At 53.6% G+C, this 27292-nt stretch overlaps 2 protein-coding genes across 5 annotated transcripts in view; one reads left to right on the top strand and one right to left on the bottom strand.

Annotated features, from left to right (window-relative positions):
• ANGPTL2 (angiopoietin like 2) overlaps positions 1-13126 on the bottom strand; it is a 36745-nt gene extending 23619 nt beyond the window's left edge. The window contains exon 1 of the mRNA XM_036329626.1: positions 12637-13126. The gene's annotated coding sequence lies outside the window, so the exon portion shown is untranslated. The remainder of the gene's footprint in view (positions 1-12636) is intronic.
• The window catches only part of RALGPS1 (Ral GEF with PH domain and SH3 binding motif 1), a 238537-nt gene that overhangs the window by 156840 nt on the left and 54405 nt on the right, over positions 1-27292 (top strand). The window lies entirely within an intron of this gene.

Here is a 27292-nt window from a genome sequence, read left to right as displayed (position 1 = left end):
GGCTCCGGCAATTCTCCCCCTCCTCGCCCGTATGATCACATTTTCCCAACAATCATGCTGTTATTTCTCTCAACTTAAAGACTATCCTCTCTTGACCTCACATCCCCTCTCCAGCCACTGTTCCATTTCTCTGCTCTCCTTTTTAGCAAAACCCTCACAGAGGTTCCTGTACTCAGTCTTTCCAGAAAGCTCTCTTTTGCGGTTCTCAAACTCACTCCTATCAGGCCTGCCCTCTCTCCTCCACTCCAGTGGCCTTGCTTGCCAGACCAATGCCCAGTTCTTGGTCCTCGTTAAGACTTTGCCTGTCAGCACTGTGGGACATGCCTGACCTGTCTCTTCTTGGACTTCCTTCCCCAACACCACTCTCTCCTCCCACCTCACGGCTGCTCCTTCTCCGTCCTCTGTGCTGGCTCCTCCTCCTGTTTCTGTCCTGGGGGCCCAGAGCCCAGCGCACCTCTCTCCGTTGGTGATCTTGCCTAGTCCTGCGGCTCTGATTACCTTCAAGCATGATGACTCCCACATTCATTTCTCCAGCCTAGACCTCACCCTCTGACTCTAGACCAGGGGTGGGCAAACTTTTTGACTCGAGGGCCACAATGGGTTCTTAAACTGGACCGGAGGGCCGGAACAAAAGCATGGATGGAGTGTTTGTGTGAACTAATATAAATTCAAAGTAAACATCATTACATAAAAGGGTACGGTCTTTTTTTTCAATAGTTTTATTCATTTCAAATGGGCCGGATCCGGCCCGCGGGCCGTAGTTTGCCCACGGCTGCTCTAGACTCATATTTCCGAATAAGCCATGTCCTCTCCACTATCTGCTAGGCACCTCACCTTTATCTTTCCCAGAAATGAACTCCTGATATTCCCCATTGCTCCATCCCCACCTGTTCACCCCAGTTTTTCCTTTGTTAGTAAATGGCAACTTCATTCTTCTGGTTGCTCAGGCCAACAGCCTTGAAGTCATCCCACATCTAATTCACCACCAGATTATAATAGCAGTATCCTGGAATTGTTCCCAGAATCCTGCTGTTCCACCTCTCCCACTCCTGGTCAGCCCACCTCCACCTCTCACCTGGACCTCGCTGGTCTCCCTGCTCCTGCGCTTGCCCACTGCAGCCCCTCCTCTTCCCAGCAGCCAGTGTGGTCCTTCTAAAAAAGTCAGATCAGGTCACTCTTCTCCTCAAAAGGCTGCTCATCTTAGAGAAAAAGCCAACCAGTCTGTAAGGCCCTGTTAATCTGGCCCGCTTCCTCCCTGAGCTCATCTCTGACTCCTCTCACCCTGGCTCGCGCCGCTGCAGCTGCACTGTCCTTCTGAATGTTCCTCAGGCTCGGCAGCACACTAGTGACCTGGGGCCTTTGCACCTGCTGTCTCCTGTCTTCAGCACTTTCCTCATTGCTCGCTGCTCTGCTTCTTCCAGGTCTTTGCTGAAATATCACCTTCCCAGTGAGGCCCTTCCTGATTATTTAACCAGTTAATTGCCACGCATCCAAAATGGAAACCATCCCCACTGCGTCTATAGACGCGTATGGTGTACATTAAAATTGCGATCTCACCACCTTTCCCCTCAGGTGTCCTCAGCACCATCAGACATATAGTGTCTCCTACTCTCCTCGTATGAATGAAAGCTCCATGAGGATGGGGAGTGTCTGTTTTGGTCGCTGCTCTATTCCCAGTGCCTAGCTGGTGGCCTGGAATACTGGGAGCTCAAAGAAAAGACACGCCCACCAACAGCTGCAGGCAGTGGGAGTGCAGTGGCAGGGACATAGTTGGGCAGGGAAGTGACTGCCTGCGGGGGCGGGAGCTGCACAGGAGGCCATTTGTCATATTTATTCATAACTTTCATAACATCCATTTGCCGAGTGCCCACTAGGTACCTGATCCTGCCAGCACATTTTGCACGTGTTTTCTACTTTATCGAATTCCAGAATGTCTTTTTAAGGTGGATACTGTTGTTATATTCATTTTACAGATGAGGAAGCTGAGACTCAGAAAGGCTAAGCGACTTGCCTAAGATCACACAGTCCTGGTAGAACTCAGCCTTGGTTTGATGTATTCGAACCTGTTGACATAGATAATTTTTATAAGTTGCCAAACTGATGACAATTGCTGGGAAGCAAAATCTCAACAGATTGAGAAAATGCTCTCTCTGGAGAATGGCAGTTTTACAGCTTATTTTATACATTAGAATAAAAGGAGGAAATGTAAAGAGAATTACATGAAATCCATGGGTGGTAGATTAGGGGGATGGAGAAAGCAAAGAGGGGGACCTCTTGGAGTGGATAAAAAGGCAGAATAGAGAGACACCTACTTCCTTTGCATTGGTGGGTCTAGGATAGTGAATAAACATTCAGGGCACATAGAGATGGTATGTGGGGAACGAGATAACCAGGGGTTCTGTGGTCTGTGCCCAGGGTTGTGCCCTGAGGGGTCTGGGAAAGAAGATCACTCTACATTTCAAAGTTGTTATCTTAGATGCAAAAAGATAATGGACAGGCTCACTTAAGGTAAAGGTTGACCTTTGTCAAGGAAGCTACAGGCCTAGGACATACACCCCCCCTTCCCCCGGGGCTTTTAGTTAGGAATGTTGGTGTTCAGACCGGTTGATGTGAATACTTTTGGTCGCTAAGTTTGTAAGGTCCCCATGCAGGCCTCCTCTGAGTGTGTCAGGTTTAGCATGTGGCCCCTTTTTCATCAACCTTCAAACTCTTAGTTATTACACAGAAATGTACTCAATCTGGTTTTTAGTAGCAAAAAATATCAGCATCACCACTTTCTGATTTCACATTAATTTACGCTAAAATAGCCATAACGCAGAACTTGGAGGTTTTGTCTTCCCCAGGGCCCCTTTGGGAGCTTCTCCAATGAGCCGCGTGGGTCCAGGCTCTACCTGTGGCAGACCGTGGGCATTGTACACAGACCCTGTGCTCCCAGGGCCACACTGAGCTGTTCTCCATTTGAATGACCAAGTCCCAGCATAGTTCCAGTGGCCAGTGCAGGCCTCGCAGGTCAGGCAGAGAAAGGTGTTTGGGAGCCTCTGGTTTGGGTCGGGCTATGAGGTAGGGCTGCAGTGACGTCAGTGGAAACCGGGCTGAGTTTGTGAGTGTTTGCCTGGTTTCCAACACGCTTTGGCAGCTCCTGTGCTGGCAGCCACGCCAGGCCCAGAACAATGGGGAGGAGCTGCCCTCCCGGCTAGGGTGGGCCTGCCGCTGCCTTCCAGGGCCGCTCACCTGCCTGCGCAGCTGGTGACAAACACCTCTCTGTGCCCGAGTGATGCCAGCATGCGCCTCCGCCATGGCCAAGAAACTGCCAGAGGCCCAGGAGGCAACTTGACTGCAGGAAAGGGTTGACTTCCAAACCTCCCCAGGCAGGCCTCACGACCAGGCAGGGGTGCACTGTTTATCACTGAGCTCCATTCCCTGCCACGTCTGGGCTCTCAGGCTTCCTGGGCAAAGCTCTGTGCCCCTGGACTTGAGATCCTGAAGGCTGGGCTGAGCCTCTTCTGTGAAATGGGGTGATCCGACTCACCTTGTGCACTAGGACATGAAGTGCTTCTGAAACTGGAGGTGGAATAATGTGATCACAGCATTAGAGCAGGGATAGCAAAGCCGGCTCACGGTGGGGCAGGCTGGCCACGTGCAGGCAGTATGTCCAGCAATCTTACCATCTCCCTGAACCCCCACCTCCACCCTGAGGAGATACCAGAATTAATTATCCCACTTCACAAGCCAGGAGGCCTGTGTGGCCTCACCTCCCAGCCCTGAAGCAGTCCACTGGTTGGACTGAGTGCTGGCTGAGTTGGGGTCCCTAGCCTGTCACACAACACTGGGCAGTGAGTGGGGAAGGAAGAGGCATGCAAACATCAGAGGCTGTGCTTTCTGCAAAGAGTGTTTCTTGAGATTGTTCGACTAAAAAGTCAGCCAAACTGGACAGTTAGCACTAGGCCCTTTGCATATTCATGATCCCATTTCATCATTACACCACTCAGAGCCAGTTGGTAGTAGGATGCCGCTCAGAGTGGTCTTGCTCAAGGTCACACTGTGAGTGGTGGGACCAGTCATGACACTGCTGGCTCTGGTGCCGTTATGTTTTCATGGAGTCTGGGTTTGACAGAAGTGACCTGGAGCCTCTTCAGTTACCAGAAGGAAGGGAAGGAACGGGGCTGTGTTGGGTCCAGGGAGGTAGTTATAAATGGGGACACAGACACCCAGACAGGCCGAGTGACTTTCCCAGGAGCACGTGGCAGCCAGAGCCCAGGTCAGCCCAACACCGAGGGCTGTGCTCAGCCTTGGAGTCATCTATTTTCCTTGAAGATTCCAACCCCACTCCTCAGTTTTTTGCTAGTTTGGCAGTTGTTAATGGGCAGTAATGAGTTTGTTTACTTTTGCTCTCTTGATATTTATTCAACTAATTGCATCCCCAGAGACACCCCCCCCCCCCCCCCCCCCCGCATTCCAGCCATCGGAGACCTGGGGAAGAACTCAATTCCAATCAAAGCCGTGCTCCTCCGCTTCTTCCTATGACCAACAAAGAAAAGCAAATCCAGCTATTTTCCTTGGCTTCAGTATGAAAATAAAAGCGATTCTTGAAATGGCTTTTCCACATTGTATTGTGAGGAGTTTCCATTGTGCACGGGCTTCCCTCCCCGCAAGTGTGACTGGGCCACGTGACGGCCTCTGCGCACTGGGAGCTGGCCTCCCCACTTGGTCCTACCCGGCCTCCGGTGACGTCCCTGCGTGCCTGCTGCGGAGGGGCCACACGTCGCGTGCCCACGTGCCTCGAGCACCGCAGCCCAGGCGAGGGGCCGCTTTGTGGGAAGAGTTGTTTTCATAGGCAGAGCTGTGGCACTCCGGTGAGTTCTCACCCCAAAGGTCAGGAATGAGAAAAGTTCAAATACTAACAATAGTCGTATACAGCCCATCATCTCCCAGCGCCTTATGTACAGGGGTGGGCAAAAGCAGGTTCACAGTTACTCGTAGGGAAAAAGACACTCAGGTTATGATTATTACAGTAGCTTTATTAACTCTGTTTCGTGTCCTAACAACTGTAAACCTACCTTTGCCACCCGGACACTATCCCAGTCTTCCCCACAGTCCGGGAGAGGGGGCCTGCTAGTTCAGGGTGCGTGCATGCGGCCCGCCTTGCATTAGGCAGCTCCAGGGAGCGCAACTCTCACTCGTCATCTTTGTAGCTTTGTATATTTATATTACAGCAATCTTCTAATTCCCACAAAAATGCTTTTAAGACTAACAGCAGGTGAGTAAACTATTGAGATTCAAAGACCATGAGTCATTTTGCCCAGTCACCCAGCAAAGTGTTACTTAAAGTGGCAGAGTGGGTAACAGAACTCCAAAGTATACCATGCTGAACGTATAGCAGCAGAAGTGCTGAAGTCACAGGCCACTCAAAGGGATTGTTCTCTGACTTCTCCCCAGGCAGGGGGAGAACAGGACTTCTGCTGACCCCCAGAAACCTCTGAATTAACTCCCACTCTCAGGATGGAGTCAGCACTAGTCTGAGGGGCTCACAGAACCCGCCCCTCCCTCCGCAGCCTGCTCTGCCCCATCGTCCTGTGATCACAGATGAAGGGCAGGTATTATGTGTCCAGGCCATCCAGGCTGAGGCACTGCAGGAGGCCTGGGAGGAGGCCTCTGCCAGGGCTCTGAGGGAATCTGGAACTGCCACCTGGCCCCGAGCGTGCCCTGCTCGCCCCTGACGTCTGGGTTTTGGGTAGCCAGGAACCTGAGCTGTGTTTGAGTGAGCCTGACAGACCTGAGCACCAGTTAGCTAAGCCAACATCAGGACAGATAAGAGAAAAATCAAAGCTTCCAAGTTGACAGTTTTTCCTACTAAAGCTGGTTGAGACGTATGGTAAGCCAGCAGGTCCCCAAACCAACGGGTAATCCAGGATGTGAGAGGGATCCAGACAAAGGAAAATTCCAAAAGATAAGGCTGGAGAGGGCGCTGCTGACCAAGAGCGTAGATAACAGCAGTCACTTGTTCGTTGTAAACGTCCTGTGTGCCTAGCTGCATCTATCTCGTTGGAGCTTACAACCCCAGGAATGGGCCCACGCGCCCTGGCTGGCCCGGCTGAGGTGTGCTGTGTGATGTAATTATCTAATAGCACCGCAGTACTCTCAGAAATGCCCTGGTTGGGTAACAGATTGTATGGTCTCCTCACCAGGCGAAAGGCATTGTTATCTGCCTTTTGCAGCAGAGGAAACTCAGGTCCAGAAAGGCCAGGCCACTTGCCTGAGGTCACTTGGAGTAAATGTCAGACTTGGGGTTCAGCTGTCGACAGCGAGGCCCGTGCCCTCACTTTGATCAAGATGGTCCCCCCAGTCAGTGTGTCTGCTTGTTTAATGGCCGGGGTGCAGGTCACGTCTTTGTCACTGTTGACTGAGTAAGTGGCGATGGCTTTACGTCAGCACAAGGTGAGTTTTGTTAGATATTAGAAAGAGCTTCCTGATCATTCGAGTGGTGAGACCCCAGCATGGGCATCTAGGATGAGCAGTGGCACCCTCACCTTAGGAGACCTGGAGGAGGGGCTGGGCTTCACTGTCCTAATTCACTGCCAGCCTGGAGGCCAGGGAGAGAGCAACCAGCTCTCGGCTGCCATCCCCTCACAGCCTGGCTCCCCTGAGTCATTCCCATTAGCAGCCCATGTGGGCACCCAGAGAGTCTGGAGCCAGTCCCCAGATCTGGCCAGCTCAACTCTCATCAGACCTTCGACAAACCGTGTGTCCATCACCCCGCCTTCCATTGCCCAGCCCTGTGGCTTTCCCAGCCATTGTGTGTGGCTCCAGCCTGGGCCCAGCCCTGTCACGGGTGATGGGAACACAGGCATGAGCCAGAGAAGCCAGTAGTGCAGGGTCAGGCAGATTTGCCTGGAAGAGGGGCTCTGGGGGTGGAATCGGCCTGATGCCCCAGGCTCTGGGCTCCTGCCCCTGGGGAGTCACTGGCTCCAGGGAAGGGCTGAGTTCATGGTGGAGGCGGTTGTGGTCACACTGTGAGATCATGGGGTAAGAGGGGATGTGGTTAGGCAGTGGGGAGCTGGTTGCCTTTGCCAGGGGGACAAGGATGCTGCTGCGACTTTTCATGGTACATTACTTGGGAACCATTTTGAGATTCCCCCGAAGCCGACGCACGGAGCCCTCTGCCAGGAGCCTCGGCCAGCAGAGCAGAGGCGGAGAGTCTGCAGAAGCCATTTCGGAGCCCGGCTTCTGAGTTGGCCACTACATTTCCGGCGAGGCCTGATGTGCTCTGGAGCCCTGGAGCTGGGGGAGCCTCCGTGGAGAGGGGGAGGTCTGGGACTGGCTGGGCAGTGCTGCCCCCCACGGCTTCCCAGGAAACTGGACCCCGCCTGGAGCTGCTCTTCTGGGCCGGCTGAGTGGTTGGCACCAGGGCCGCCTCAGCCCGTTGGCCTGGGCTCACCCTTTGAGCACTGGGACAAGCACTTTGGGTGCCTACCTCACTGATCCCAGCAGCTCTGGAGGCAGGGGCTGGGCTGTTCCCCATTTCACAGGTGAAGAAACAGAGGTCGTGGTTGAAGCCACTTGCCTGGGGCCAAAGAGCTACCGAGTGGTGGAGCTGGGCTCGGGACCGTTTGCTTCCTCCAGAGCCGGGTTTCTTATCCACAGCCCCCTGGCCGCCCGCCTTTGGGAGGACACATTCTGAAACTTAACTCTGGACTTGTCAGTGTCCTACTTAGGAAGACAGCGCCTGTGTGGTCACGCCTCCCTGCTCCGCACACGCCGTTCTTTTTGCCCCAGCACTTCCCGGTGTTCCGCCTGCCGCCCTCCTTTCTAAGTGGACTCACGAGTCCACTGCTGAGGGCCCTCCCTCCTCCAGCCCCAGGAGCAGCTGTGGCTCCTCCATCACAGCACCCAGGACACAGCTGGACTCATCTGGGTGGCTACCCAGCAAGGTCAGGATGATCCCCCCTCTGACGACCCAATAGAGCAGATAGGAATTCAAGGATTTTCTTCATGGAGTATATTTCCTATACTCTGCTGCGGGCTGGAGAAAGAGCCAGAACAAGGAAGGCCCCTGCCTCCATGGGCCCACATAGCAGGTGAGACAGAGCGCAGGCATCTGTAATGCAGTGATCAGGCCCTGGGAGGGCAGCTCAGGGGCTGTGGTGGCAGTTCATGCAGCCGGGTGGCGGTTGGGGGAGCACAGGGTGGGAGAGGAGGCACCCCAAAAGAGACCTGACCTGGACACCCAGAGGGGAATGGTGTGGCACCTGGGCTGGCGAGGCTTGTTTGCCTGGGTCTGAGACTTGCTTCATTCACTCATTCATTCATTCATTCATTCACTTCACAGATACCTTTCTCTCTGGGCCCCGGGTCGGTATTAAGTCATTGAGTCGGGATTGGAGGCTCAGTAGTGACTAAGAGATACAGTGTTTCCTTCAAGGAGGTTGGAGTGGGACCACCTCGGGCAGGAGTTGGGGCATTCCTGGAGCTGGGTGGGTCCTCAGGCATCTCTTGGAGATAAGAAGAGAGTTTATTCTGGTCTTTTCCGAGGTGATCTTGGGCCTGCCTTTCTGGAGGGACTAGGCAGCAGGGGAAGGCCGAGACCCTGGGGCTGCTGGCTCCATACAGGCTGGTTTCACCAGAGAATGGACCTAACACAATAGCACGATTGTAAAAGGCCTGCCTGTCCCCTTCCTCCTCCCCCCGCCCCCAGCACACACGTGAACATTTCTGTGATCAGAATGATCTATACATGTAATGGGACATTGTATTGTTTTACAGTGTTTACAATTTTATAATGTTTTACAACATTACAATGTGATGTTTATGACGCCCCACCCCCACCCCCACCACCAAGCTGTTATTAAATCAGTCATATAGCTTACAGTCAGAGAGAGGGAATTACGGTTCTGTCATAGAAACTACCGTCAGAATGAGGTTCTGATGTGACCTATCACCACCAACTCCAAGCTGCCAGTGGCTGAATAACTCTTCTATTTGGGGTGTTTTATATAAATTCACAGAAAAGAAATGCTATTCAATGAATTGATTCATTCTTGAGATTCCCACAGTGTGCTTGTCTAGAATAGCAGTGGCTGGGGTAGAATGGGCCTAAATCTGAGTTTGAATCCGTGCTTTTGGGCCCACTAGTGGAGAGACCTGAGCAGAGGTGCTGCACCCTCTGAGCCTCAGTTTCCTCTTCTGTAAAGTGGGGACAGCACCACCCAACTTGCAGGCCCCTCTCAGCGCCACATGCTTTCTCTTTACAAGCTTCCTGCTGTTGTGTTGGGGATTGTTAGCTTCACCTTCCACCTGCTCCCACTGGGCCGTGGATGCAAGAAACAGAGTCCCTCCGGCATCTAAGTGCTGTTAATTGAGACCATTCCAGAGGAAATGAGTATGATTACGAGGGTGCCTGAACTGCCCTAGCCTGTTTGGCTCAGTGAGTAGAGCGTTGGCCTGTGGACTGAAGGGTTCTGGGTTCGATTCCAGTCAAGGGCATGTACCTTGGTTACAGGCTCAATCCCAGGCCCTAGTCAGGGTGCATGCGGGAGGCAACCAATTGATGTGTCTCACATTGATGTTTCTCTCTCTGTGTCTCTCCCTTGCACTCTCTCTAAAAAATTCAATGGAAAAATGTCCTTGGGAGAGGATTTAAAAAAAAAAGGAGAGAGAGAGAGACCGACCAGAGCTGAGTGAACCTGCCTTGGGCGGGGCTGCTGTCTGTCATGTTTGTTCTAATGCAGCTACCAGTGCCTCTCCCTGATGGCTGCTGAGGAATTGCTCAGGTGTGGCCCAGGGTGGACCTGAGGACTGCACTCCGCTTCAGCAGCCCTGGAGTCTCCAGGCAGGAGTGCAGGAAACACAGGCTCTGCCCCGGAGCTGGTGCCGAGCCGAGGTGCTGACGCGGGGACGGCAGCGCCGAGCACCAGGTGCGGGGTCTCTGCAGTCAGACAGCCTGTCTCGGCATCCAGGCCCGGCTCACTGACTCGCTACCACAGGCACGCTGTGTGGCTGTGCTGAGGCTCATCTTTGATAGGGTGGCAGTAATGCCTGTTCTGTCTCAGAGGTAGGCTTCTATGACAAGCAAGTGATGCATCCGAATCTGGGAAGCACATGGTTTTCAGATGGGATGATGCAGCATTTTATAGGACTACAATCAAAACAGATGTGGCTGCTGGGGCCATGGGCAGGGAGGGACCCAGTGACATGGTCAGGAAAAGAGAAGTCAACACGCCTTTAACAGGGCTGTGGAGGGGGGAGAAGTATGAACGTTGGAGCCAGACTGAGCAGGGATCAGCTGTGTGATCTTGGGCAAGTTACTTACCCTCTCTGAGCCTTAGTTTTCTCATCTGAAAAATGGGATGCTAAAACTGGAACCTACCTCTTGGGCTTCTGGTGAGGATGAAACAAGATAATGCCTGTGCCTTTCTTAGCCCAGTGGGTACCTAATGGAGGAGCAGCTTAGTTCTGCCCATGAGCTTGTAGTGACACTGTGCAGCCCGCCCTGTGCTCCCTGGCGATGTGCTTCCCACATGGTTATCTGTTCCACCACGACTGCCTTTACTGAGTAATAACTAATCCTATTTTTGTTAGCCAGCCCCGTGGAGTCGGTCAGAGCCTCTACTTGGCCTGGGCTGCCCAGAGAGCCCAGGGAGCCACCTTGGCTCCAGGCTGGAGCTTTGCAGCCCAGAGGCCTAGTGCTAGGAAAACAGATATTTAATGTCAGCTTCTCAAAATGCTTCCGGGACTTCAGGAGCCCACCAAGATCCCTGGGGCCAAAGGAGAGAAGCCACTGTCGCCGGCTAAGATACATCAGTGTTGGCTGGTGTCAGCTCCACCGACTTGGCCACCATGTGGCAGACCTGGTGATAGGGGTGGGGTTTGAGTTAGGGGTCTGTGCCTCTCCTCCTGCAGCATGGAGCTCTCTCACTTTCCTCGCCCACTATGGTTGTGGCGGGGAGACCAGCAGGCAGACAAGCAATGCCTATGTGGGTGGAGGATGCTCGTACTGCAGGACTGGTCAGATACGCTGAGTTTGTTTTCTCATAGCATCTGCACCCTTCCTTAGTGTGGACTTCTAGGACCCATAGAGCTGCAGGTCGCCTCAGACATAAAGCCACCCTCGGGCTCCTGGGAAGACCCCCACGGTGGGGAGACTTGTGGGTTTTCTGACACCCTAGCAGGATATGACGGGACAAAGAGAGAATATGGGTCTCTGCTCTTTCCTCCCTGCGATTCTGATTGTTATGGTTCATAATAATCAGCAACTAACATTTTCTGAGGGTTTGCCGCACACCAAGCATTGTGCTAAGGCCTTCCCGGGCATGCTAGACAGCAGGGAATGTGGTTTGGAGTGCTGGGTTCGAGTCCTGGGGCTGGCACTTACTAGTATGTGGCCTTGGCACATCACTTACACTCTGCACTTAGGTTATAGGGTGGCTGTGAGGATTCCACAAGTTGGCAAGTGCCTGGATCAGGGTAAGTGCAGTATAAGTATCAGCTGTTACTAAGAGGTGGGCACCATTGTCCTCACATTTTACAGAAAAGGGAACTGAGGCTTGGAGAGGCTCCGTGTTCTGCCAGTCAATTGGCTCATATGTGGAAGGGCTAGAATTTGAACCTCGCTCGTCAGCACTGCCTCACTCTGCTTCAGTTTGGAGTCGTGTGGGGGCGTGGGGCCAGCTTCGGAAGTGGCATTCTCAGCTTCCCCCGAGCCCCGCTTATAGGGGATCCTTTTCTAAGTAACCGAACTGGCCCCGGGAGCTCTCATAATCCCACAGCAGAGGCACTAGCTGACCCGTGACACACATATCACAGGAGCACAAGGGAGGGATCAGGGAAGAATTTGTTTCGAAATGTTAGCTAACGCTGAGCGCTTTCAAGGGACTCGGAATGTGGAGCCTGCTGTCCCCCTGCTGGGACCGGTCATCCCCTTTCCCAGCCACATCCAGCCAGTGGGAGACCGGGCACCTGGGCACCATCCAGTGTGAGGAGGGACCAGGCATCCTCGGACGTGCAGAGGAAGCCAGGGCAGCGCTTCGCCCTGTCACAGTGGCACAGACTCTGGCTGGCACATCCCTCCTGGTGCTGGAGCCCTTTGCCCCTCTGCTCCCGGCCGAGGGCGTGGGCACCTCTGCTCAGCTCCAAGGAACTTTCTGAATGAGGCTCCCAGCTCCCACAGGACAGCATTAGCGTTTGCTTTTGCTTTTGCCTGAGGGTCATCCCTAGCCAGGCAGAGGAACCCAAACTTCAAAACGCTTCCGGAATGCTCAGCTGCCCCTGCTGTCTCCTGGCCCCTCGGGCACACACCTACGCATGGCACATACTCGGGCATACACTCCAGTTCCGAGCGGCCCAGGAGCCACTGCCATCACCCAGAGGGCCTTTGTCTGAGGAGGAGAAAGGGTTCTTGGTAAAGCCTCGGAACCCCAACCCATGACCTCACCCCGGAACACCACCCTCTGCCCAAGCATCCACAGGTCCTGCCCTGACACATGTCTTGTTTGTCTCCAAGTGAAAGCAGGAGTGACCCCTCTGGGACCCAGCTGCACACACCCCCAGCTGGGGGTCAGGGGTCTTGAGCCCCGAGACACGGGACCAGCTGCTGCCTCTCCCTGTGCCCCCTGTTCCCCGTGCCACCAAGAGGCCCCTTACCTCTTCCCTCCTGCGTGGTTCTGGGGCAGCTCCTCACATGCTTCCCCTCGGCCGGCCGTCAGCGAGGCAGCCTGTCCATGGCTTCCAGGAGGGTCCTCACGCCACAGACTGGCCTGGCCACCGAGCAGCCCTGCCTCACTGCCTCTGTTGGCTCTGCTCCGCCCGCACAGCCCTGCACAGCGGCTCAGCCGGCCGGGCGGGGCGGCCAGGGGTCCTGCGGGGCTGCTCACAAACTGCCTTAGCTTGTGGCGGGAGCCGGCGGCTGCCTCGGGGCCATGCTCTGCAGGTCCAGCCCCGGAGGCACAGCGCAGGGCTCGGTAGTCCTCAGGCTCAGGCTGTCTGCTGCAGCCTCATTTGAACTCCCAACTCCTTTGTGGAGCCTTTACATGCCGCTGGAGGAAACTGTGAGCACAGCCTGACCCTGGTTGGCTACAGGCACTTCTCTCCACCCACCAATGCAAGAGGATCCCCCAGGCCCCAGAAAGGCTCAGGGCCTCCCCTCAGCCCCAGACAGAGGCGGCCGCCCAGTGATGTCACACTAGCTCCGGCCCCAGCTGGCCCGGCCCCTCCCCCAGCCCGCTTTGGCGGCTTCGGCAGCCCCCCCTCCCTTCCTTGGCACAGGCAGCCTGGCCCGGCTCTGCTCTCTGGCCCGCCTGCTCCCCAAACCCCAGGCAGCTCCCGGTTTGCTCTGCAGAGCAGACAGCTTCCCCTCCAACTCAGGTAATGGGCTGAGAGCTGCTCCAGCTGTGCAGGCAACTGTGTGTGCGCTGCAGGGAGCTGGGGCTCCCCGGAAGTCCCTGTCCCCAGGGGGGCAGCAGGGCAGCCCTGCTGATGGCCTTCCTGGACTTCAGTCCCCTCTTGGAACCCTGGGGAAGGGAGCCAAGGCTGTCTGCACAGCAGCCAGTAGCATCTGAGCCGGGAAAGTTAGCGGGAGGGAGGTGGGAGCCTCGGACCAGGGGACACCGCAGCTGGGGTGAGGAGCGCTAGAGAAGCACTGTCACTTCCCACCTGAGTGGCCTTGATTTAGTCACCTCTCTGGGTGTCCCATTCATGCATCAGCAAATGAGCAAAAACTAGTAATCCACCTCCAAGGGCTGCGGCGAGCGTTCTGTGAGGCCACTCGGGGAAGGGCCTGGCACAGGGCAAGGATGCCCCAGTGGACTGAACTCAGACTCTGGGACCAGGTGGGTTACTGTGGACACCCCCCCCCCCCCTGCCCCAAATCAGGCTTTTCAAGGAAGAAATAATGCGGGACCATCGCGTCCTCAGCACCGTCGTCATTAAGGTGCAGCTTGTAAGTCAGAGCAAGAAAGGAGACAGCACTGGGCCCACAAGTGAGCGGTTCTCCAGGAGGCGGGGGGGCGGGGGGGGGACAGGTTGGGAAGGGGCCCCCGGGCACAGTGCACCCCTCTGCCTGGACAACAGCCATGCAAGACACCCATGGTGACTCTTCTTTACTTTAAAAAAAATGAGTGATGAAGATGGTGGTAGTGCTGATGTTTGGGTACAAATTGGGAGAGAAATTTTAATGGAGTTCTCCCCACTCCTAAGCACAATGAATCATGTTTTTGGTCCCTGGGCAAACAGGTCCATCATGACCCTCCCCTCCTCAGGACCCGACTTCTGTCCCTGCAGGGAGCAAATGTTTCTTCCTGCCTCAGCCTCCTTCACATGCTCCGATGGTCTCCTTTCACCCTTTGTCGGTCCATCCCTTTTTAGAAGGTGGGTCTTTGCGAAAGACCCCAGTGTGTTACAGGCCACAGCATCAGCCAGACAGCTGGATTGGGGGTGAAGATGCCCATCCATTCTGTGGATCCCCAGAAAGCCTGGAGGGGCCCGGTGGGCGGTGGTCATGCCGCTGGTGGTGGGGCTGTGGCAGGCCGGGGGCTCGAGGTCAGCAGGAGCACAGGGCACACAGTGGATTTCTTTTTGAGCTACAGCCTTGACAGCTGGAGGCTGGCATATAACCTTCTTTCCCCCTCCTCTCTCTTCTCCAGGGTGTCTGTCTCTCTTCTCCAGGGGGTGGAACCTGCTCTGAGCCAACACCAGGAATCGAAAGTCCCTGTCCTCATAGAGCTCACAGTCAGGAGGGGAGACAGACACACTGACTGGGGTACATGAGAAGTGCTGGGCGCTAAGGGCATATGTAAGCCAGAGGCCTGACTAAGCCTGGGTGGGGCAGTCAAGGCAGGCTCCTTAGAAAGAGGTGCTTCAGCTGAAACCTGGACGCTGGTGAGAATTAGCAGGTGGGGAGGTTGGAGAGAGGATGGTGGTCTGGGCAAGGCAATAGTGTGTAAAGGCCGTGTGGTAGATTGCTTTTTCAGAAAGATAGCCCCAGTGGTATCTCCTGGTCCACATGAGACCTTGGAGGGGCCGGGCTCTGCCCTCTCCCCTTGAATCGGGTGGTTCCGGACTTGCTTGTAGCCAATAGAATGCAATGGAAGTGACACTCCTGGACTTAAGGCTGGGGGAGAACAGGCAGTGCAGCTTCTGCCTTGTTCACTGGGACACTGTTTTGGAGCCTCGAGCCAGGCTGGAGCCTGAGAAGCCCCGCTGCCCGGAAGCAGGCATGCAGAGGCCCTCCATGGCATAGGTCCAGCCAGCACCCACCCCGGACGTGTGAGGAAAGATGCCTCTCAGCGATTCAGCTCCTGCCCATCGAGTCACCCTCGCTAGAGAGAACTTCCTGCTGAGGCCCCAGACATCAGCAAAGATAAGGCACTCCACTGCTCCATATCTGAAGTCCTGACTGAAGAATCCATGGCGATAAGAAAACGGTAGCTGTAGGCTGCTAAGTTTTGGTGGGAGGTTGTTACAGCAGCGGTAACTGGAGCAGACCCTGAGGCAGGAGCAGCGCATGAAAAGTGCGCTTGGCTGAGGAGAGAAGGGGAGCAGGGCAGAGCACGAGGCCTGGGGAGAGAGGTGGGGCTTTATCCCAGGGATGCTCGGAAGCCACTGAGAGGCTTTAAGCATGGCAGTGTTCCAACTTGCTGGTACTTTTAAAAGCCCCAGTGATGGTTGCGTGCAGCCTGGATTGATGGGAGTGGCAGACAAGTCATCCAGAGCTGGGGAGATGGTTGCAGCCACGCTGGTAAGAGAAGCAGTTGGGCTCACCGGGTCGGTGAGGAGGGGGAATTCCCTGGACATTCCCTCTCTCTAGAACAGATGCAGCCGAAGTCCCTTGAAAACAAACTTGGTTTCTCAAGTCCACGTTCCTAGGATCTCATCAAGCGGGGGAGGAGCACCAGGTGGCCTTGCTCTGTCCGTCTTTGCATGGCCCCTGCCCCTTTGGTGCCTTGGGCAGTTGAGTATGCTGCTGAGGAGCCCGAGCCGTGGAGTCAAATCCTAGTCCACCCGGAGCCTCCCTTTGCTCACCTGTAAAATGGAGACGATACAAGGATTTACCACATGGGACTGCTGTGAAAATTAAATACGATGTGACACATTGTCACACACAGTGGCTAGTCCATAGTAAGTGCTCAGTAAGTGCTGGCTGTAGTAACTTTTATTGCCTCCTTGGCTGTGGGTTCCCTGAGCACCGGGGGCATAGCCATGTAGAGCTCTCCTTTTGTCCAGCCCAGTCCAGTGGGATGAACACATGAACGGCTGACTGCGGGAGGGTGAATAGCTGTGGCTTAGAGTCTAACAGACCTGGGCTCAAATCCCAACTCTGTGACTAACCTGGCAACTTTCTGATTCCCTTTCAAACTTTGTTTCTTCATTTTAAAAAAGGGAATGGTAATACTCCTCAGGGGTGGTGTGAGGATTAAGATAATGCACCTGAAGCCCTTAGCACAATGCCTGGCATTCAGCATTCAGCAGTTGCTCAGGAAGCGCGTGCTGCTGCTGCTCCAAGCTCCTCCCACACTTACGCAGCACATTTGCCAGGTGTCTTCTACCTTGATGGCTCCTGGATCTTGGATTCCCCTGACCTCTTCTAGGAGCACTATTCCCACAATTCCGCCAGCCTGTTGGACCAAAACGTATGTGACTAAAGCATTTAAGGAGGAGAAGATCTTCATTTTTCTTATTAGAGTTTTTATCAGGATGAAAACATATGTATTGTTTACATGGTGGCACAATACAAAGAACCTTAATTATGTCTCTCAGTTTGTATAAATGAGTTCATGTATTTTCACTTCCTGACAGCTGTAATTTTTTTTCTATTGGGAATGTTGAGATGTTGAACTGAGGCACTGTGTGTGTGGTAGGAGTGTGCCGGGGGAAATGCATGGCTAATGTGTGTTATCAGGGAGTGCTTGGGAGGAGACCTTTGTTGTACTCTGCAACCTCGGAGTCTCACCAGCATTTCAAGCTTCACGTATCCCAAATTGACCTCCTCCCTGCTTAGAACTTTTTAAATGCCTTCTGGCCTACATTGTTTCTGATCAGAAGTCAGTTTTCTTCTTTATTGTTGTTCCTGTGTACATAGTCTTTTTCTCTCTGACTTCTTTTAAGATTTCTCTTTATCTTTGACTGTGAGCAGTTTGACGGTGGTGTGACTGGATGTGGTTTTCTTTGTATTTATTCTATGTAGCCTTCACTGAGCTTCTTAGATCGATGGGCTGATGTTTCTTACTGAATTTGGGAATGTGGGAGTAACTTTTGGTCACTATTCCTTCAGATATTTCTTCTGCCCAATTCTCCTCTCTCCTTCTGTAATTCCATTTATACACTAGGTATTGTCCCACTGGTCACTGAAGCTCCGTGTATTTCTTATTTTTCCCTTTGTTCACTCTGTTCTTCAGTTTGGATCATTTCTATTACTTGTCTTCAAGTTTGCTGATCTTTCCTTCTGCAGTACTAATCTATTGATTTCATCCAAAATATGTTTTATGTCAGGTACTTTATTTCTAGAATTTACTGCTGTTTCTAGAACTTACCTAGGTTTATTTTTATAGGTCCCATTTCTCTTCTGAGATTCTCTAACCATTTATTTATTCTATCTTTCATTTACTGAAAATCCTGTGCATATAATAACCATTTTAAAGTTCTTATTTACTAAATCCATCATCTGGTTCATCAGTGGGTCTGATTTTATTGACTATTATTTCTCTTGATTGCGTGTCTATATGTTTTTTAATTGTGTAGTGGACATTTTGGATGATACATTGAAAAGACTGTTTTACTGTTTTCCTCTGAAGAATGTTATGTTTTGTTCTAGCAGGCAAATTACTGGTATATCCACTTGAGCTTGTAGAGGTTGGTTTTAGATTTTGTTCAGATAGATTTGTTTTGGTTTTGCCCATAGCCCTAGGGTATAACCCTTAGTCCTGTACTTATTTGTAAGACATGGTTTTCTGGAATTAAATCAAAAGCCGTAAGTGTTTGCTAAACCCCTTTAACTTGGCAAGACTTGAACTCCCGATTCTATCTTCCAGGCAGAGTTGAATTCTCTGCCTCCCAGGTATTGCTTCCTTTGGGGAGTTTTTGGGCTCCTTGGAGTCCTGTCTACACATAAAAAATTTAGGGGTTAACTAAGGATTTGGAGGGGGGTTGTATAGCAATTTTGGAGCTTTTTCTCTGTGGTTTTCTCCTTTCTGGCATTTTCCTCTTCAGTTTTCATCCTCAATGTCCAATTGCTTTCCGTCTTCCCAGCCAATAATACTGCTACCTTCCATTTTAGTTCTGTTCTCCCATGATTCACCATAAACTGGGCAGTGCTCTAGTGTGCTTCCCATCTCCCAAGGACCATGTCTCCTCCAATTTCTATTGCTTTAGGTTGTTTTCAAGTGCTTTCTATTAGTTTGTGTTTGTATATTGTCCAGATCTTATCATTGCTATTGACCAGAGAGTTACTTCAATCACTCCTCCATTTTAGGAACAGGAACTCCCTACATCGCAACTGAATGTCTTCTTGCCCAAACCGCCTTCCTCACTGCTGTTGTTGACCTACCATAAACCCAGCCAGCTTAATTCATGTCTTAATTCATATCTCTTCCCCCCTGCCCCCCTCCCCCACCCCCGCTCTTGGTCATAGTCTGTTGGGAAACTTCAGTCTCAATAATTCATAGATTGGTTCAGCTCAGAACCACCTGGGCACCAGCAGATAACAAAACGTGTTGTCCCCACAAGCCTTGTTAGAGCACCTTACGTAGCTTCCTGTGATGTACTAGATATCAAGCTCAACATTTTATTTTTTTCTCCTCTAAAAATTTATGAGGGAAGCATTACTCTTCTGTTCTACTAACAAGTATACAGAGCCTTAGCAAAATGAAGTCCTTTGCACCAGGCCACAAGGGATTAAGACCTACCTCAAAGCCAGCAAGAACACAGGTGTCCTGAAAACACATTGCATTTTTTCAATTCTAACACATTTTTTCTTGTTTTGAGATCTCTGAAATCAGGATGCATCTTAAAGTTAATAGCATGTCAAGGTTTAATTGGCAGCACCTTTTGTTTTTTACTGAAACATGAGGCATTTACCAGTTGATGGTTTCTCAGATTTGAGGAAGTTTGGCGGTTTTAGTGATCAAGGTTCCAGTGATCCGTAGTTAAGGGCCAAGAAGGCAAGGCCCCTCCTCTCCTGGTCAGCTGGTATTGCAAAGGTCTGGAGGAGGGTCTGAGCATCAGGAAACCTGCAGAACTGCCAGAATCCTCTGTCCATCCAGATTTGCTAATAATAAAACAGCCGCCTGTGAGCTGGAGCGAGCCAGCTGGGCCTCTCCTCTCCTGGAGGTATTGTGGTCAGATCCTGTGACTGGTGGGAACCACGTGCTTCCTGGCCCTGGTGAGAAGTTAGGAGACTTGCACTTATGGGAGGATCCGGAGGCAGTGCTACTGGTTGTCTTGGACAGCCCAGCGTCACAGAGGTGTCCAGGCCGCGTGGAAAGCCCTTTGAAGGCACTGTCTGTTCCACACTTGCCAAACACATGTCAGCACAGGGCGCATGCTCTGTTCTAAAGCAGCTTTGAGGGCCTGCTTTTAGCTCATGGATGATCTACTTCATTCCTGACTCTTCAGCCCACTGCCAGGGGACAGTCCGGGCAGTGCTTCTCCTTGGGTCTGGATATCACCTAACAGTCAAACACATTTGCTATTCAGTCAACAAATATTTATTAAGCCCCATCTGAGCACCAGAGTTTGGGCTCCAGGTCAATTTGCTCAAAGCCAATTTGCTGAGACTTATTTGCCTGGTTTTCATTTTGTCATCATAACGGTATTTGGAGGAACGTTCATTTGGTCTTGTCCCTGCTCTCCCATGTGCAGCTGTGGCCGGGGCCCATCCCCAGGAGGGCAGACTCGGGATAGAGACAGGGGAGAGTTCATTTTAGTTTGCTGGTTTTCTTTGTATCTTCATAATAAAAAATTCACAGGAAATTTCCAAAGCTGCTTTAAATCATCTCCATTCTATATAAAAATTTTTAAAAAATTGTTGCTTCTGGAACATTGTCTGTGTCAGACAAGACCTTTGTACCAAATGGGAGATGAGGGACAGAGGCAGCCTTATGGTCAGTGCGGGGGGATCCCAGCCCCTCACAGACTCCTGCGGAGATGCCCGTCCAGGGGCAGTGAGCGGCCCTCACAGACGCCTGTGGAGATGCCCGTCCAGGGGCAGTGAGCGGCCCTCACAGACGCTCGCGGAGATGCCCGTCCAGGGGCAGTGAGCGGCCCTCACAGACGCCTGCGGAGATGCCCGCCCAGGGGCAGTGAGCGGCCCTCACCGACACCTGTGGAGATGCCCGTCCAGGGGCAGTGAGCAGCTGATGACCTTGCTTGTCTTTCCCGGGGCCCAAGGAATCGGCTGGGCAGATAAATGAGGGCTCCTGGCAAGAGACTGCTGGAGTGCGTTTCCCAGGCACGAGGCCGGGGTGAAATCACCAGGCAGAGAAGCTTCCAACACCTCGAAATCCACCCTGGAGAGACCCTCCCCGTCCCCTTTCACGTGGAGCCAGACCGTCCTGGTTTCTATGTGTGCAGAGTATTTGGTAAACAGCATGCTTGAGCCCTGACTTGCTGGAAGGGGCAAATCCCAGCTGACGCCCCAGACGCTCAGCCTATTTCTAGCCTGTCTCTTCATCCCCCCCACCCCCTGCCGAGGTCTGTGGTCTGAGTGTTCATCTGGCCCCCAGCACCCACCACGGGGTGGTGAAGACGCCGTTGCAGGAGCCGGTGTCACGTTCCTTTCCTGCTCAAGCCTTGGCCCAGCCAGGTCTCCCACCCCTGCCCCAGCTGATGCCTGGTATCCACTTAGTAATGCTCTTGTCCCCACTCCCCCCGTGAATGCTGTGATTCAGCACACACAGAGAAGAGCTTCACTAAGAAAGAAAGTATTCACAGCCGCCATCCAGCTCGGCAGGCGCCGGGAGACAGCTGCCGGCTCCTGCCCGGCCGGGATGGGAGGGCCGCCCACCCTCCACACACAGAGGGGTCTCTCCTCCATGCATTTTTTTTAAGACCCACAGTCTCTTTTGGTTGCTGGACCAAATGCAGCTTAAATCTGTGTTCAGAACACCTCATTAATAAGTAGCAGATTAATAGTCTCCTGGAATTAAGAGAACACCACTCATTCAAAAAGTGTACGTTGTAAGCACGCATGTGCCTGGCACCGTGCTAGGCTCCCTGCCAAGGCCCCTTTCATGCCTCTTCTTAACTCTGGGTTTTAAAGACACCCATCCTATATAATAAAAAGCTAATATGCAAATCGACCAAACAGCGGAATGACCAGTTGCTATGATGCACACTGACCACCAGGGAGCAGACGCTCAATGCAGGAGCTGCCCCCTGGTGGTCAGTGCACTCCCACAGTGGGGTCGGGGGGGGGGGGGGGCTGTCGCTGCTCAGCCAGAAGCCAGGCTCACGGCTGGCGAGCACAGCGGCAGTGGCAGGAGCCTCTCCCGTCTCCCCATCATTCGGACATTCCCTGAGGTCTCCCGGACTGTGAGAGGGCGCAGGCTGGGCTGAGAGACTGCTCCAAGTGCACGAATTTTGTGCACCGGGCCTCTAGTAAATAATAATGGCCACCGAGTGTGCTGTGAGGTTTATGGGGACTGTGCCAGGTACAGTGTGGAAGCCCACAGCTTCTTGTGGATACGATGACTAACTTTCACGGTGCAGTGAGGAAGCTGAGCATAGAAGAGTCAGAAGGCTTGTCCAGGGTCACTCAGAGCGAGGTCTGGCCCCAGAACTGACCAGCTCTTTGTTTCTCTGTCGTTGAACTGCTGCATGTATTAAGTAAAAGTAAGTGCCTTACCCCCTTATTGTTAACACACAGAGCTTCGGAACAGCTGAGAATCGCTGTATAATATACAGTGCGTGATTTCCCTGCCCTCCCCTTCCCACACCCCCTCCTGTAAATCCAGGATGGGTGCTGTGAGGAAGAGGAGGGTCCTGGACTCAAACAAGTGTAGTTTTGAGCTGAGACAGCTGCTTCTCCCCAAGCTAAGCAAGGAGGCTCTGGGGGCTCCCTTTTCAAAGACTGGGCACGTAATGAGCTGCAGACCCTCGGGAGAGCCCCCCGACCCGGGACCTGAGAATAAGGAGGCCACATGCTTTTCAGACCCCCTCTCCCTCTCTGGGGAAGAGGAGGAAGAGGGTGATTGATTTAGCCCCTGAAGTTTGGATCATATTGAACATAGAAACTGGTGCCTGTTTCTGGGACTCTGTGGAATCACCAGGACTTAAAGGATCTGGGTGTCGGGAAGAGGGGTCCCCCCTCCCGTTCTAGTTCCCTATGGCCCTCACGGGATGACAAAACCTACCCCAGATGCTGCTGTGTCTCCATGTGAAGAGGACAGAGGCTGCAGCGGGGCAGGAGCTATGGCTGCCCAGATGGCACACCAGCCTAGAGAGGCCGTTGGGACATGTGCCCCTTGTGGCAGAGAAGGGGTGCTCGGCTGCTCTTCAGCAATGGAGGGGCCAGGACACAGCTGCACATGCCCTAGGAAACCCAGGTCACCTCCTGCACTGAGGGGACCAGACCAGACCAGGTCCCTCCCACACTGACGGGTGCCTCCTGCGTGAGCAGATCTCACGTCTCCCCAGAGCAGGCCCAGTGAGGGCCGCTACAATCTGCCAGCGGTTAGGGCAGGCAGTTCAGACAGACACGGGACAGGGACTTGGAAAAGCGCAGAACACTCTCCATCCACCTCCTCCAAGCCCCAGGGAGAGGGGAGCAAAGGAGGGAGAATGGAGATGAGCTTCGAACTCAGTTTGAATTGAATCTTCAAATAAACAGAACCAAGTCTTAAATCTTGACATGAGACCATGGTAATAATGGTAAGTGACTGCAAAGTTACAGAATCTGGCCCAGGTTTTATCAAGGGACCAGCTGCCCAAAATTGGAAAGGGGAGTCTACACAGCAGGGTGGGGAGTGGGTGTTGGAGAGAATATAGCATTTCATAGTTGTGCTCCCAGAGGACGCAGATTCCTCAGTAAAGTAGCAATGGCCTCAATCATCCAGCAAGCCCAGGTTGGGAGTCACTGGTCTGGCCACCAGATGCCCCAAGGTCGAGGGCTACCCACAGAGCCTCTCCTCAGTGAGAGAGGTGTGGCAGAACGCGCCCCCCCCCCCCCAGCTGTGGCTGGCTGTGACCCGCTAATGGTGCCTGCCAGGGACGCCGTGGCAGTGAGGGTGAAGGGGTGAAACGGGGGGAGGAGGAGGAGGAGGAAGAGCAGGAGCATGACTGAGCAGCCGCCCTCTTCCGGGTGCTCTGCCAGGGGCTTGCGTGGGCCTCCTTCTCACCACTGGTGCAGCAAAGTGCAGGGGGCTTAGGAGTCCTAACCCAAGTGTCCAGAAGAACTTGGAGTTCAAGTCCCAGCTCACTGCATGCGAAGAATACGCCTGTGGAACAGCGATCAAACTGCACTCACAGTGGGCTTGTCCTCAGGATACGATGGGAAGAAGCAGGTGAACTGCTGCGCTAGTCCCCGCCCCCAGAAGCCTGCACTCCGTGAGCTCTCACCACCGCCACCTTCATCGTCTCTGAAGGAAGGTGTGCTTGTCCCATTCTTATGGGTGAGATGCCTTTATCTTTGTGGCCAAGGGTCAGGAGTTAGGGGTGGGCAGTGGGGAGTCAGGTTTCTTTACTCCACATCCAAGCTCTTGGCCAAATGAAGCCAGTGGATGTCAACACTGCCCCTGGCCTCTCACCTAGCAGTCCTCACTGGACCCACTCTTTCCGGGTTTGCTCACACGGGAGTCACCTGTAGTGGTGGGAGGGGTCCCCTCTGATGTGGCCTGGTCCCCTCTGATCCCGATGGCCTGTGGAGCAGGTGGTCTCCACACTCTTGCCATCCTCCTGGAGGAAGGAAAGGAGGCAGGGACTTCAGAATTGAAGCCTGTAGACTCCACGGTATAGAGATAACAGGTGGTCACAGGAATGACCCATGATTTTATCTCAGCCTTGGAAGTGGTTTGTCTTAGTTTGGGCCGCTTTGACAAAATACAGCTGGTCCCGACTCACAATGATTCGACGTAGGACTTTCCGACTCAACGATGGTACTACAGTTATGTACATTCAGTACAAACTATATTCTGAATTTGAATGTCGATCATTTCCCAGCTAGCAATATGCTGTACGACACTCTCTCGTGGTGCTGGGCTGCAGCAGCAAGTCGCAGCTCTCAGTTGGGCACCCAGTCACGAGGGTGAACAACCGATACTCTACAGCAGTGGTTCTCAACCTTCTGGCCTTTAAATACAGTTCCTCATGTTGTGACCCAACCATAAAATTATTTTCGTTGCTACTTCATAACTGTAATGTTGCTACTGTTATGAATCGTAATGTAAATATCTGATATGCAGGATGGTCTTAGGCGACCCCTGTGAAAGGGTCGTTCGACCGCCAAAGGGGTCGCGACCCACAGGTTGAGAACCGCTGCTCTACAGCGTAGTATTTAATGCATTTTCAACTTATATTTTCAATGTACGATGGGTTTATTGGGACATAACTCCATAAGAAGTTGAGGAGCATCTGTACTGTAAACTGGGCGCCTTATAAACAGCAAACATTTATTTCTCATGATAGATTCAGTGTCTGGTGAGGGCCCTGTTCCTGGTTCACAGACAACTGTCTTCCTGGGGGGTCTGAACACCGTGGGAGGAGGGAGGAGCTCTCTGGAGCCTTTTTTATAAGAGCACGAATCCCACCCATGAGGGCTCCACCCTCAGGATCGAATGACCCCTAGAGGCCCCACCTTCTAGTACCATCACCTTGGGGTTAGGATTTCAACATATGAATTTCAGGGGGACACAAACATTCGGTTCACAGCAAGGTTGTATCTTTAACTGTCCTGTACTGAGCAGTAATTGAGTTGGACAAAAAGCTACAATCATACTTGGCTAACTGAGACCACTTCCTGTTGGTTAAGGTCACCTAGCAAGATGGCTGTTCTCTTTGTCGCCCAGCATTCCCCTCCCACCTAGCCCTCACCCCCACCCCACCATCCCTGGGCCGTCCTGAGGCTGCCTGGTTTTGTGGTGCAGCCCCTGGTCTTGTGAGCCATTCTAGGATACTTCCGCCCACTTTGGAGCTAGTTTCAGGTGAGTTTCTGTCACTTGCAACCACAACAGTTCTGACTTATACATCTTTCCCCCTCTTTCTTTCATTTGAGAAATATTTACTGAGCGCCTGTGGTGTAGCAGTACTGGCTCTGGGAGATGGCTGTGAGTGGAGAAGGTGTGGTCCCTGACCCTGGGGACTCCTGGCCTGGGTGGGGCAGGTGTTGAATAATCAACTAGAGGTTAAGGAGTCTGACAGACGTGGTTTTGGACCCCACTCTGTCACTTGCTGGCCAGCTGACCTTGGACAGTTTAGTTTGTCTGAGCCCAGGTACCTTATCTGTAAATGGGGTCCCCTAAGGGAGGGGTGATGTGGGGCTAGCAGGCAGCCCCTGGAGAATGGAGGCTACTAGTATCATTAGGATTAGACTCCTTTAATTATAGACTGATTATTACAGAGGAGAAGCCCAAGGTGGGCCCAGAGGGTTCTGCAAGGATGCTGTGAGCCAGACCTGCAGGGAGGGCAGGTGTCGGTGAAGTGGGCATAGTACCCGTAGCTCTGTCAGACACTGTGTGAGGACCATGGAGCTCACCGATGATCAAGCCCAGTGCCTGACAGCTACTGGTGCCCAGTAATGGAACTTACTAGATGATCATTAACACACTAGGGTCACGGTGACTGGTGGACAGGCAGCAATTTCACTGACAGAAGTTTCAGCTCAAACCTGACCTGAATTCTTCATGTTCTTGTTCTGGTCCTGGCAGAGCTGATGATTCCGAGTTGGATCCCACAAGATCCCCCAGGGTCGCTCTGTCTCTCCCTGCCACCTGCTCCCATGGCCTGGCGCCTGCTTCTTGTTCTCTGTCCTTACAAGGGATGGAAGATGATCCTTCCCGGAGAGACACGTCCAGGCCTCAGGGCAACGGCGCCTTGTCTGGGCTCGCCCTGCCTCTGAGGAGGGTTTGGCCAGAGGTGGGTCACGCTGTCCTGTGCTGACATGCAACAGGTCTGGCAAAGCACGATGAGCCACCCTTGCTCCTGTCCCCAAGAGGCTGCCGGTGTGGCCTGTGGCCGGGAGAAATGTCCAGACCTGCCATTCCTGGGTCGGCCTGACTATCGGGAGGCCCCAGAAAGCCGTGATGGCCACGGCAGGCTTGCCCGTCCACATTACCAAGTCACATCACCCAGGCGTCTCCTCCCCAGGAAAGGGCACCCTACTTAGTGGCTGCATAAATGCTCCTGAACTCAACCACCCTGTGCCGGCTGTGCTGGCCACAGATTCCTCAGAGGACAGGAGATGGGGCTCTTCCTGTCTGTTCCAGGGCGGCACGTGGCCCCTGCAGAGCAGCACATGGTCCAGGGAGGGCGGCACATGGTCCCTACAGAGCAGCATGTGGTCCAGGCAGGGCGGCACGTGGTCCCTACAGAGCAGCACGTGGTCCAGGCAGGGCAGCACGTGGTCCAGGCATGGCGGCACGTGGTCCCTACAGAGCAGCACGTGGTCCAGGCAGGGCAGCACGTGGTCCCTACAGAGCAGCACGTGGTCCAGGCAGGGCAGCACGTGGTCCAGGCATGGCGGCACGTGGTCCCTACAGAGCAGCACGTGGTCCAGGCAGGGCGGCACGTGGTCCTTACAGAGCAGCACGTGGTCCAGGCAGGGTGGCACGTGGTCCAGGCAGGGCAGCACGTGGTCCCTACAGAGCAGCATGTGGTCCAGGCAGGGCGGCACATGGTTCCTGCAGAGCAGCACGTGGTCCAGGCAGGGCAGCACGTGGTCCCTACAGAGCAGCATGTGGTCCAGGGAGGGTGGCACGTGGTCCAGGCAGGGCAGCATGTGGTCCTCACAGGGTGGCACGTGGTCCAGGCAGGGCAGCACGTGGTCCCTGCAGAGCAGCATGTGGTCCAGGCAGGGCAGCACGTGGTCCCTGCAGAGCAGCATGTGGTCCAGGCAGGGCAGCACGTGGTCCCTGCAGAGCAGCATGTGGTCCAGGCAGGGCAGCACGTGGTCCCTGCAGAGCAGCATGTGGTCCAGGCAGGGCAGCACGTGGTCCCTACAGAGCAGCATGTGGTCCAGGGAGGGTGGCACGTGGTCCAGGCAGGGCAGCACGTGGTCCAGGCAGGGTGGCACGTGGTCCTTACAGAGCAGCATGTGGTCCAGGGAGGGTGGCACGTGGTCCAGGCAGGGCAGCATGTGGTCCTCACAGGGTGGCAC

Source organism: Myotis myotis, unplaced genomic scaffold, assembly GCF_014108235.1.
Source record: "Myotis myotis isolate mMyoMyo1 unplaced genomic scaffold, mMyoMyo1.p scaffold_m19_p_12, whole genome shotgun sequence".
Lineage (NCBI taxonomy): Eukaryota > Metazoa > Chordata > Mammalia > Chiroptera > Vespertilionidae > Myotis > Myotis myotis.
The sequence above is the reverse complement of the archived record's forward strand: the minus strand, read 5'-3'. Positions and strand labels throughout refer to the sequence as shown.